Raw genomic sequence first — 10,411 nt, forward strand, 5'->3', positions numbered from 1 at the left:
TGCAGAATAAAGATTGTAATTACAAGAAAATTTAAGAGTCCTACTTGACCTTTAAAAACTGCATGCTTAACAGACATATTTATGACTGCAGACACATTAAAATTTCTACACTTTGCTGGTATTTATGAAAAGTGTGATCACACAAAATCTTTTCCTTCTTTCTGCTCTAAATTGGGACAATGCTTAAGTATGTATGTGAGCATTGCACAGATATGAAAACTTTGCCTGGTTTCTTTTCAAGTGTTGATGTATTCTGCTACTAAAACATAAGCAACTAAGACTATTGATATGTAAGGCAGCTGTTAGTGCTAGTTGAAAGAGAAAGGTGGGAGCTTGAACATCAATTTTTCTAACTTTCTTAGCCAACAAACCTTCCTGTGGAGAATGTGGGGGAAAAAACCCATGTCAGTTCCCAGAGTATTATCTCATTTAATACATGCTACTCCTTTTCCACATGAACAAATCACTTACACTGTCCCCTGGGACAAAGTCGTGGGCCTTGGCAAGGTCCAGTCCTTGGCAAACTGCAACACTCAAACCACAGAACTTTGGGGCACAGAACTGCACAGAGCAGTCACTCCTGTGAGTGTGTATTTTCAGTCTTCTTCTCTTGGGAATAGAGAAGAATCTTTCTTCTTACTTTAAAATGCTGACATTGGCATAAATCCAGCATGAAAATTGCAGCACAAAAGGGAGATGTTTCATAAAGCTGTAAGTGATTGAAAACAGGGAATTACAATGCTAACTACTTTTCAATGTTAATTATAGAAGCTGCTACCAGGCATGTTCTATATATACTCGCCCTCTTTTCTAGAAGTAAGAAGTGCACTCTCTGTGATCCTGTTATCATACTGAAACAGGAATTCTCATCATTTTGCATTGTAACTGTATTTTGATACAGAAATTTGTCCCACATATGGGGTATATACAATTTAACAGACCAGAAGAGGCTTTCTCTCTTCATGACTGTGTAACATATCTGAAGTAGTGTAAATATAGCAGTTTTTATTTATCTGACCACTTCTTAATAGCCAGAAGTGGAACTAGTTCTCTTTCTTGCACCACTTACCCACAACAGACCAAAGTTTGGGAATCTGCACACATTTAAACTAACATTTTTCTGACCTTGGGGGCATTTCTTGAGCCCGGTTTTATATTTGGTATGGAGAGGAAGCTGAGTTCTTCACAACCACAAGGACCCAGCTGCAGAACAAGAATACCAGCACACAGAAGTGGTACCTCTGCTGGTGTCAGACCACAGGTAGGGCTCTGAATTAACTATCTAGAGTGAGTTTTCCTCTTTTTTTTGCAGCCTTGGGCAGTTAGTTCAAGTACAGTTTGTACATTCACTCAGGATGCACTGCTATGATCACATCAGGGTGTGCTGTGGTAACAAGGATGAGAGGGCAGCCTGTGGCCTTCACAATATAACTTTTTCATAATTCTAGAAGCCAAAATGGCCAGTTCATTCCATGAATTTCACAAATTGGGTAAATAATATTTTGTATGCTCTTGTTTTGTATTCATAAGTATTTGAGTATAAACATGGAAGAGTGGTTTTAGGAAAATGAAATTTTGATTGTATATTGGTAAGTCCAATTTAAAAAATATGAAAAAGAAATATTAAGCTTACAGCAGGACTTCATTCTCTAATCTTTAGCAAGACAGTCTGAGGTAAGTTATTTAGCAGCTATCTTATTTAGACTCTTAATGAAAACTCTGTATGTTGAGTACATTCTCATTTTTCCTTCTTCCTTCATACAATCCATTCAGTGTGATATATGTTGGCAGTAAATACCTTAATGTCTTGCTACCAGTGGAAAAACTTACATAAGGGTGATTGATCTAAAAACTGATTACCATTTCAGCCTGAAGACATGTTCTTTTTCCTCCCCCCGTCATAAAAATCTTATCTTTCCTTGGAACACTAAGTGCAGTGACTCCCATTGAGTTGGAGAACCCTATTTGAAAAAGTCATAAGTAAATACGTGAACCCTTCTCACATTGCACTCTAAAAATGTCAAGAGATATTTCTGATCAGCCCATAATTGGTCTCTCACATATTTCCTATGTCAAGCATTTATAACTAGCATAAAGGTCTTTTGTAGACTATTTTTACCAGAAATAATATCACAGCTTTGAAGCGCTATAGCATAAAAACAAGATCTGGTTTTTACTCTATATTCTCATCTTACATAGCGCAGAGGGGGAAAAAATCAGTTTAAATTACTGTGATTTAATGAAAAGATATTGACACATACACAAAAAGTAAAAGTCAGCATGAATTATGTTCTTAAGCCTCTTTATAGATTTTTAAAGTTTTATTCTCAACATGTAACTTTTACTGGGAAAATGTTAATAGCAACACGCTCTGAGAAACCTGCAGCTCTGGGATGTTGGACACAATCCCCTGATTGGTATCAAAAATCTGACTAGAGATCAAAGCATGTGCATGTGCTCTAAGTTTAAATATCAGTTAAAAAAAAGGTTAATTGCTGTATCAGGCTTCTCGTGAGGTGGGAGGCTAAACCAGAGCTGAGCTAATTTTGTTTCATGAAGGGTTCACTTTTTAAGGGATTTATTAGAATGTTGTTCTCAGGTCACATATGAGAACAGTTTTCTGGTTAGACTTCCATAGCAGGTAATGATTTCTCAGACAGCTCCAAAATTCACTGCTTTGAACAAAGCAATGACTTTTTTTTTTCTTCACAGAAGTGATTAAATGTGACCTAAAATTATTAGAACCCCCAAAATGTGGCATTTTTGAAATGCCAGTGAAGGAATACACACACTGTATCATGGAGAACTTTCATGTTGTTTCCTTCTCCCCTTTCTAACTGCTGTGCTTTTACATAAAGAATTTTGTGGTTTCCATTTCTAAAGGGAGTTAGTAGGGATGTATCTGATAATATTTTCCAAGGAATTTTACTTTTTGAGCATTTCTCTATAGTCTTAAAACTGTGAACATCGTAGATTTATAGTTACTGTATACTACCAGAATAATCCCCAAAACCTATTTTAAATTAATGTCTGTTCTGATTTCTCCCTAATCAGATTTTTTTTTCTTTAACTTTAGGCTCTAGATCCACGAAGAAAAACATTAGCAATTGCTCCCTGGGGTTAACACAGTGCTTCAAAGAAGGAGCATTTAATTCCCATAAGTAGAGAGATGATCTAAAGAAATCCTATAAATGATGAGCTGAAAAGAAAGAAGCATTTAACGATGCAGAAATAACAGGTTTCATTGTTCTGGCACCAAGAAACTGTGCTGTGCAGTCTGGAGCTCCATCTCCTGGTGCTTGTCAAAGAACTAAAATAATTTCCAAGCGTCCCCTAATCTAAACACAGGCACGTCAGTGCATGCAAGCCATATTGCAGGGGCAGTTGCAAGGTCCCAAACCCCACAGCAAACCCAGGTTTAGGTTTGTAACCCCTGTGGATGGGGAAACACAGCTTTGAAAATGCTTTTCCAGGTCTCCCTGGACTCACTGGAGCAGTTCACCAGCTCCTTCACCATGGGCTGTGCTTACACAGAATTATGCTGCATTCAGTGAAGATCATGGGAATCTGTGCCCATCGTGTCACTCACAAGTTTTGGAGAGGGTGGAAACTGCAACTGTGCAGAACAATAAAAATTAAGCGCTCTAGTGTATTTCTTTATTTCTTTATTTGTGAGATGCTGGAGGAACTGTCATTTGCAGGTCAGAATATTGTCTAGTGAATAAATATCTGAATTTCTCAGTTAAACTTTTTATTTAAAGGCTTTTTAAAAATATATGTAAAAATATGTATCAATGTATAATTCTACATATCAATTTTACCAGAGCTGTCAAAACATGATTGCTACTTTACAAAATATCATGTGGCATGGGAAATACCATACAGGTAGGTGAGCCAAACATACAATAAACAAGCGAATGTAATACAGGAGGGAATAAATGGGTCAAGGTTACGATGTCAGTTGGAACAATGTCACAATGGGAGGTTAAGTTAATGAATTTTGTCTATGCATCAGCCACAAAAGCATCCTTAACAGGAAAAACACCTCAAACCATTCATTTCAGAAATACTTCTGAATAAGAAAATTGACATTATTATGAGTATTGCTTATTTTATTAGAACCTTCTTCTGTCATCTGGCTGGTAAATGTACCCATTCTTGTTATACTTGTATTAATTTTTCTTCATGAATAGATTCAGAAGTTAATATCTCATCCTTTCTTAAGAAGGATCATTATATAAATCACTTAGGATGTTTTTGCTTCTATTTAAGTATTTACAAGTAAATAAGCTATTTTATTCAGCCAACCAAAAATACTGTAACTAAAATACATTGCTACTGCTGTATGGTAGCTGGATCATTAATTTAATACAATGGCTTCATTTTATCAGCAAGCCAAGTCAATCCAATAGTAAAGTTCACAACTCATCTATTTTTGTTTTATTTCTTCATCGTTTGCAGGCTTACAGGACCACACGGAAAGCTAAGTCTCTTCAAGAGAAGACTCTTATGAGAGAAACAGAATATACAATGTGAGATGGAGGTTTCTTTGGGAATGAGTGGTAGCTGTGAGCTGCATTTAGTTCAAGTACCTGTCACTTGTGCGCTGCTGACCAAGTGTACATCGCCCTCCCCATTTCATTTGCTATCACAAATTATTGAATCCAAGTCCTGCTTCATTATCTCTGTGTAAAAAGGTATTAATATTACCAATTTAAGCCAGTTTGCTCCAGATTTATCCCACTGTGAGAGCAGACTTTAACCTGTAAGTTGGTATATCTATAACCAGCTGCTCAGTAAAGTAAGGTGCACCCATTTCTCTTTCAGAAGCTACTCTTAAATTTCATTGACTTAATAACACATATGTTAAACATATAGAGGAAAGAATAAATATTAAGGGGAATATGAAGGGAAAATAATAAAAACATGAACAAATATTATTAAAGAGCTTTTGAAATATTTTTTTAGAGTGAGAGTAGCATATGCTTGTATCTACTCTGAAGATTAATCACATGTAGTGTTGATCTTAAAAAGACAGATAAGAATTGATTTGGGACTATGAACTGCCTTTCTTGTGAATCATTATACAGCACATTCCAGTAATATATGTCCATCCTCCCACAGGGAGCAGAAAATACTCAAAATCACTGGCATTATGTGTGGCAATTCTCTCAGAAACTATCATTGCTACTCAAGTTATTGCTGATTCTTATTACAAGGCACATGCCTGATCAATAGCAAGCTTTTATTAGTTCCTTTACCAACCTTTCAACATATTAGACATGACTGATGTTGTAACTTAAAACTTGTCAGGAACAACGCAGAAAATATTCAAAGCATTGGTTTAAGCATTTGGGAAAGTTCAAGTAGCTGTGCTTTTCTGTTATTTTCTTGCAGCAGTCTGATAATACTTTAATGAACTCTGGCCTTAAGCTCAGACTGACAACACACCAAAACATAATAATTCTTGAGGGTGAGCTTGCAATTCCACCCTAGTATTTCTGCAGGCATTTGTCTCTGTGGCTTTGCATGGATCACGTTCAGTATTCACAGCTGCAGGTGACAGAGCAGGATGGTTGATGTCCATCAAGTTAGTTACACAACCTGTAATGATTTTCTCATGTGATGGTATAATAACAATTTATGATTATTTTCATTAATTAATTACTGCACAGCCTATATTATTTTGCCTGTCGGTGCAGCTATGAGAGAAATCCAAGAGGTTTCAGATTTCCAGCTGAGATTTCCTACAGGAATGCAATCAGCTGGACGTGAAGGTAATTAGGCCTGTATCCTAAAAATGAGAGCAGAGGGCTGGCTCTCTGTTCTTATTGAAGGAGGCTCTGCTGTGTATACCTGGTTCCCAGCAAGGGTGTGCTGATTCTTACAGTGGTATCATGTGCTTACAGAGCCACAGAGATCATCACAAGCACTGCTTTTTAAAATAAGCTACTGCTCCAAAATACTAGAGCCAAAGCCCTTGTAGGTGTTTATGATTCTGGAACCTTGTTTCAATGCAAATACAACACCAAACTGAGCAATCCTGAATGAGACGATCGTTTTGCTAAACTTTCTCTAGGATGGATGAAAAAGCTTCTCATCATACAGGATCTCCTAAGTGCATTCCTTCTCCTAAAGTTTACTTTCCATATCAATGAAGATTTCCAGCTTCACATCACAAGGAATTTCAATAGCATGTTCTCATTTTCTGTCACATAATTGATGAAAATATTGACTGATATCTAATGCCAGGTCAACCTTTTCATTAATAATTCCTGTGCAACCTCATTATTCCTACTGTTTATGACTTACCATTAGCTTCCCATTAGCCAGAATCTTACCTTCCTTACTATCCTTGTGATGTTCTTCAGCTTAAACCACACAATCTCATGAGATGGATGAGTTTCATTAGTGGGACATAGAGAAATCAGGTCTATCATTTCCCCTAAACCCACAGACCAGTTCTTCTCACCAAAGAAAGGCAGTGGCATGTCTTACCACTACTGCCCTTGGTGAATCAATGGTGTACTCTGTTAATTATATTTCTGTGATTTTAATTAGTCATTCATTGAAACAGCTTTAAACCTATATGATATTGGGTAAGACTCAACTTGTATATCAGTACATCCACTAATGCTAAACAACTTCTAACCTTTCCTTCTTTTAGGTTCAAACTTCCAATGTCGGGCTTGGGGAGAATCAAGAATTTCCACTAACTATGCAGTTCACCTGCAGACTTAACAAAACAAGTTTGTGTTGTGGGTTTTCTTCTTGTTCCTGTTAAATTGGCCTTTTGAAGACTAAGGGCTTGTGAGCTTTGCATGTTAAAGGCTAAACTCTTGTTATAGTGAAACTGATTTTTTTAAGGCTTGAGGGAGTTTGAAGGTAAATTGAAAAGGAGCGCCATGGAGTCCTTGTGCAAGTCATTCACCTTGTAGAGCTCTAGGCTGAGAGCGCTCAAATGCCACTCAACAAGCTGAAAACCAACTCATTTAAATAACAAGCACAAACTCCACTTGGGATCCACACCGAGGCATTTGTGGATTGTGCGGCCTGAACTCCCAAACAACATTATTTGAAGAAAAAAAGGAGTAATTCCTTTTTTAAAGTGGTAATTCAGGGATCAAGTCTCAAAAGCATTTGAACATTTCAAGGACTATTGCTATACTAAATTGTTCTTAACTACAAGTATTAAAGTTTAAAAGGAACAGACTACTGTTTTCAAATTCAAATCATTAGCTTCATGTCTCACAAGGATAATAAATCTATGCATATTCTTGTCACTTTAGCAGAAAGTACAATATTTGTGCTTTAAAAATGGAAAGTTAATTCTTGCTAACAAGTGATGGAGAAGATGTCTTGATGGCTCAGAAATGATACACAAGAACAAAACCTAAAATTCCTATATCCAATACCGATCTAATAAAAATATTTTGCAGAGTTAACACTCATATTTCATGGACAAAAAATGCAACTTGAACCACTAAATAAAAAGATATCACATCTGGCCAGTGAAGTCCATTGGTTCAGATCTTTGCTAACTGGAATGCCAAGTGCTGCTATATATTTGTTCTATAATTATAACTTTCTCAGGTCTTTTAAAATGCCATAGTTAGACTTCAGTAGAAGTGTTTGCAGCAGGTTTGGACACCTTCATATTTAAAAGGTTTGCCATTACTAAAAACCAATGCATTTTCAACAACATGAAAGAATATTTGCTAATGTTCACTTTGAATGAAAATATTTATCCATAAGACTATTTAACTTCCTGTTGAAAATTCAGGTATTTCACCTGATCACCATCAATTTTGAAGATTTTTAGTTCCCCCAAAAAAGGCAAGATGCTAATTTTTTCTTCTTTAAAATGAAGAAAAATACATACCTTAGAAAGGTACCCTGTGGCGTCTAAGATGACAAATTTTACAAAAGTCTCTCTTTGAAGTCAGCTGAGTTCATAATTTTATTGGTTTTAACAGAATTTTTATTGATTCAAAAGTGATTTTAAAGTCCTTTTTTAGATCTGAATGTTATTCAAAAACTACTCAAAAACTAGATCATATTCAAGAAACAAAAAGTGAGCAAGATCTCCAGAAATATCTTAGTTCCTATGATGACTTTTAGAGTAGTTTTGTTAAATTGAAATGTCGTTAAGTTAGAACTAGGCACCTCCTTTTTAGCTGTTGTAAAATGATGAATGGTGCAAGAAATACATGCAGATGTAATGCAAGTGTGTGACTTAAAGCAGAAGCAATAGGTAGGAACTGAAATGTCTGTTTTCAAACTCCGATTCATCACAGTGTTATTTTTCTGTATTAGTTTTTTAAGATAGTTTTGAGACAAGTCCTACAATTCGTATACAATTAAAGTTCCCATTCAGGCAATGGGAACTTTGCCCACTTCCAGGAGTACAAGCTGCAGCACTTGGCCCTAAGAATTTAATATAGCTATAATGACTCATTATTGAATGTTTAGTTTAATAACAACTGCTTATTAAGTGTATTAATCTCAGCTGATGAAAGCAAAATCGTTTAGTGAAAAGCTGTTTTTCTTTACATTAGTGTGCAATTATTTAACTGAAAGTTTCAAAGAGACACATCTAATTACAGTGCTGCTTTAAAAGTATTTAAGCATCAGTTACTAAAATATAGTTTGAAATATGCTTATGGACCTCCTGTAGAGTTGTTAAAAAGCAAAATTCTGGTTTCAGATTATTACTTACAATAGGTTTCCTTTCAATACTTACCAATTTCTTACAAAATCTGCTTAATGTACAGGATTGAACTGTCTCCTGTAAAACAGAACAAGAAGGTGCAAGAACTTCTGTGTGTGCAGAATGTGTATGTCTGTGGTCAGGCTGAGATTACTGACTGAAGATCAAAATTAGTGATACACATTTACAATTAAGAATCCCTTTGCTGAATTGGGATTTATGGGGAAAGCATATAGTATCTATCTAAAAGAAGTCTGCCAGTCAGTTCTCTGTAATTAGAGAAATAAAGAATTTATCTGCCACAAAACTAATTCTGCTTGCCATTTAACATCTTCAAATGTTTGTCCTCAAACTACACATACTTGCCTGTAAGAAAATAATGAAATTATCTTGATTGTTTGCTGTTGTTTTAGTCACCTGGGTTTTTTTAGGGATACTTGTTCCTCCATCACATATTTCCAGCAGTTTATGGATGACAGATAAGCAATGCGTATCTCTCCTCAGGAGTCCCTGCCAAGCTCTGTACGCCTGGCACGTATGAAAAGAACAGAAAAGGTATCTTTGGTGAGTAATGTAGCATGTCAAAAGTCTACTAAAATTCTGGTTGGTCAAAGACAGATAAGATATTTGGATAAAAGGAGGCAGAGCCCTGAACAGGCATATGGATGATAAGAGCCAGGTACTTTTCCAGCAACTTTATCCTGCAAAGAAAGGGTGATGCGATAGAGGTGCTCATCTGCTGAACCTGAGCAGAGACAGTAGGAGTCTGACAGTTCCCAGCCTCTGAAAAAATTCTCTGCCCTATGGCTTAGACACATAATAACTGTCCTTGCTGAACTATTGAAGTACAGGTTTTCAGTCTTTCACACATGTAAGACATGAACTGTGCCATGCTGTGCCATGAAGGCTCCAGCCAGTCCTTGCCTGGGGCTGGAAAATTCCAGTGCTGGAGCAGCCAGCCCCAGGGAAGCTCCGTGCTCCTGCCATGGCTGTGGCTTGTGCAGGGGTGTGCAGGACTCCTGCTGTACTGGAGCTGGTGTGGTGGGAGGGGGTCCTGACCTTGGCATCTTTTATATCTTCAGGAAGAGGAATTTTCCTGCTTTGATGTCCCCTCCTGCAGACCCACTCTCCAACCCCTCCACACCCACTCAGGGTACTCATGGTCAAATGGGCTCACCCTCCCTTCCTTCCTTCCTTCCTTCCTTCCTTCCTTCCTTCCGAATTCCTTCCGAATTCCTTCCGAATTCCTTCCTTCCGAATTCCTTCCTTCCGAATTCCTTCCTTCCTTCTTTCCTTCCTTCCTTCCTTCCTTCTGAATTCCTTCCTTCCTTCCTTCCTTCCGAATTCCTTCCTTCCTTCCTTCCTTCCTTCTTTCCTTCCGAATTCCTTCCTTCCTTCTTTCCTTCCTTCCTTCCTTCCTTCCTTCCTTCCGAATTCCTTCCGAATTCCTTCCTTCCTTCCGAATTCCTTCCTTCCGAATTCCTTCCTTCCTTCCTTCCTTCCTTCCTTCCTTCCTTCCGAATTCCTTCCTTCCTTCCTAATTCCTTCCTTCCGAATTCCTTCCTTCCTTCCGAATTCCTTCCTTCCTTCCGAATTCCGAATTCCGAATTCCAAATTCCTTCCGAATTCCTTCCTTCCTTCCGAATTCCTTCCTTCCTTCCGAATTCCGAATTCCGAATTCCTTCCGAATTCCTTCCTTCC

At 37.3% G+C, this 10,411-nt stretch overlaps 1 long non-coding RNA gene across 4 annotated transcripts in view; it reads left to right on the forward strand.

Moving 5' to 3' along the window:
• Positions 1-9,934, forward strand: part of LOC125328984 — a 45,350-nt gene extending 35,416 nt beyond the window's left edge. For 3 of the 4 annotated variants that reach the window (XR_007204992.1, XR_007204995.1, XR_007204994.1), the window contains one exon: positions 4,462-5,992. This is a non-coding gene — a long non-coding RNA (uncharacterized LOC125328984). Of the gene's footprint in view, positions 1-4,461; positions 5,993-6,667 lie in introns of those variants that run through there. The other variant, XR_007204993.1, reaches the window with a different exon arrangement.
• The last annotated feature ends 477 nt before the right edge of the window (positions 9,935-10,411 follow it).

Source organism: Corvus hawaiiensis, chromosome 7, assembly GCF_020740725.1.
Source record: "Corvus hawaiiensis isolate bCorHaw1 chromosome 7, bCorHaw1.pri.cur, whole genome shotgun sequence".
Taxonomy (NCBI): Eukaryota; Metazoa; Chordata; class Aves; order Passeriformes; family Corvidae; genus Corvus; species Corvus hawaiiensis.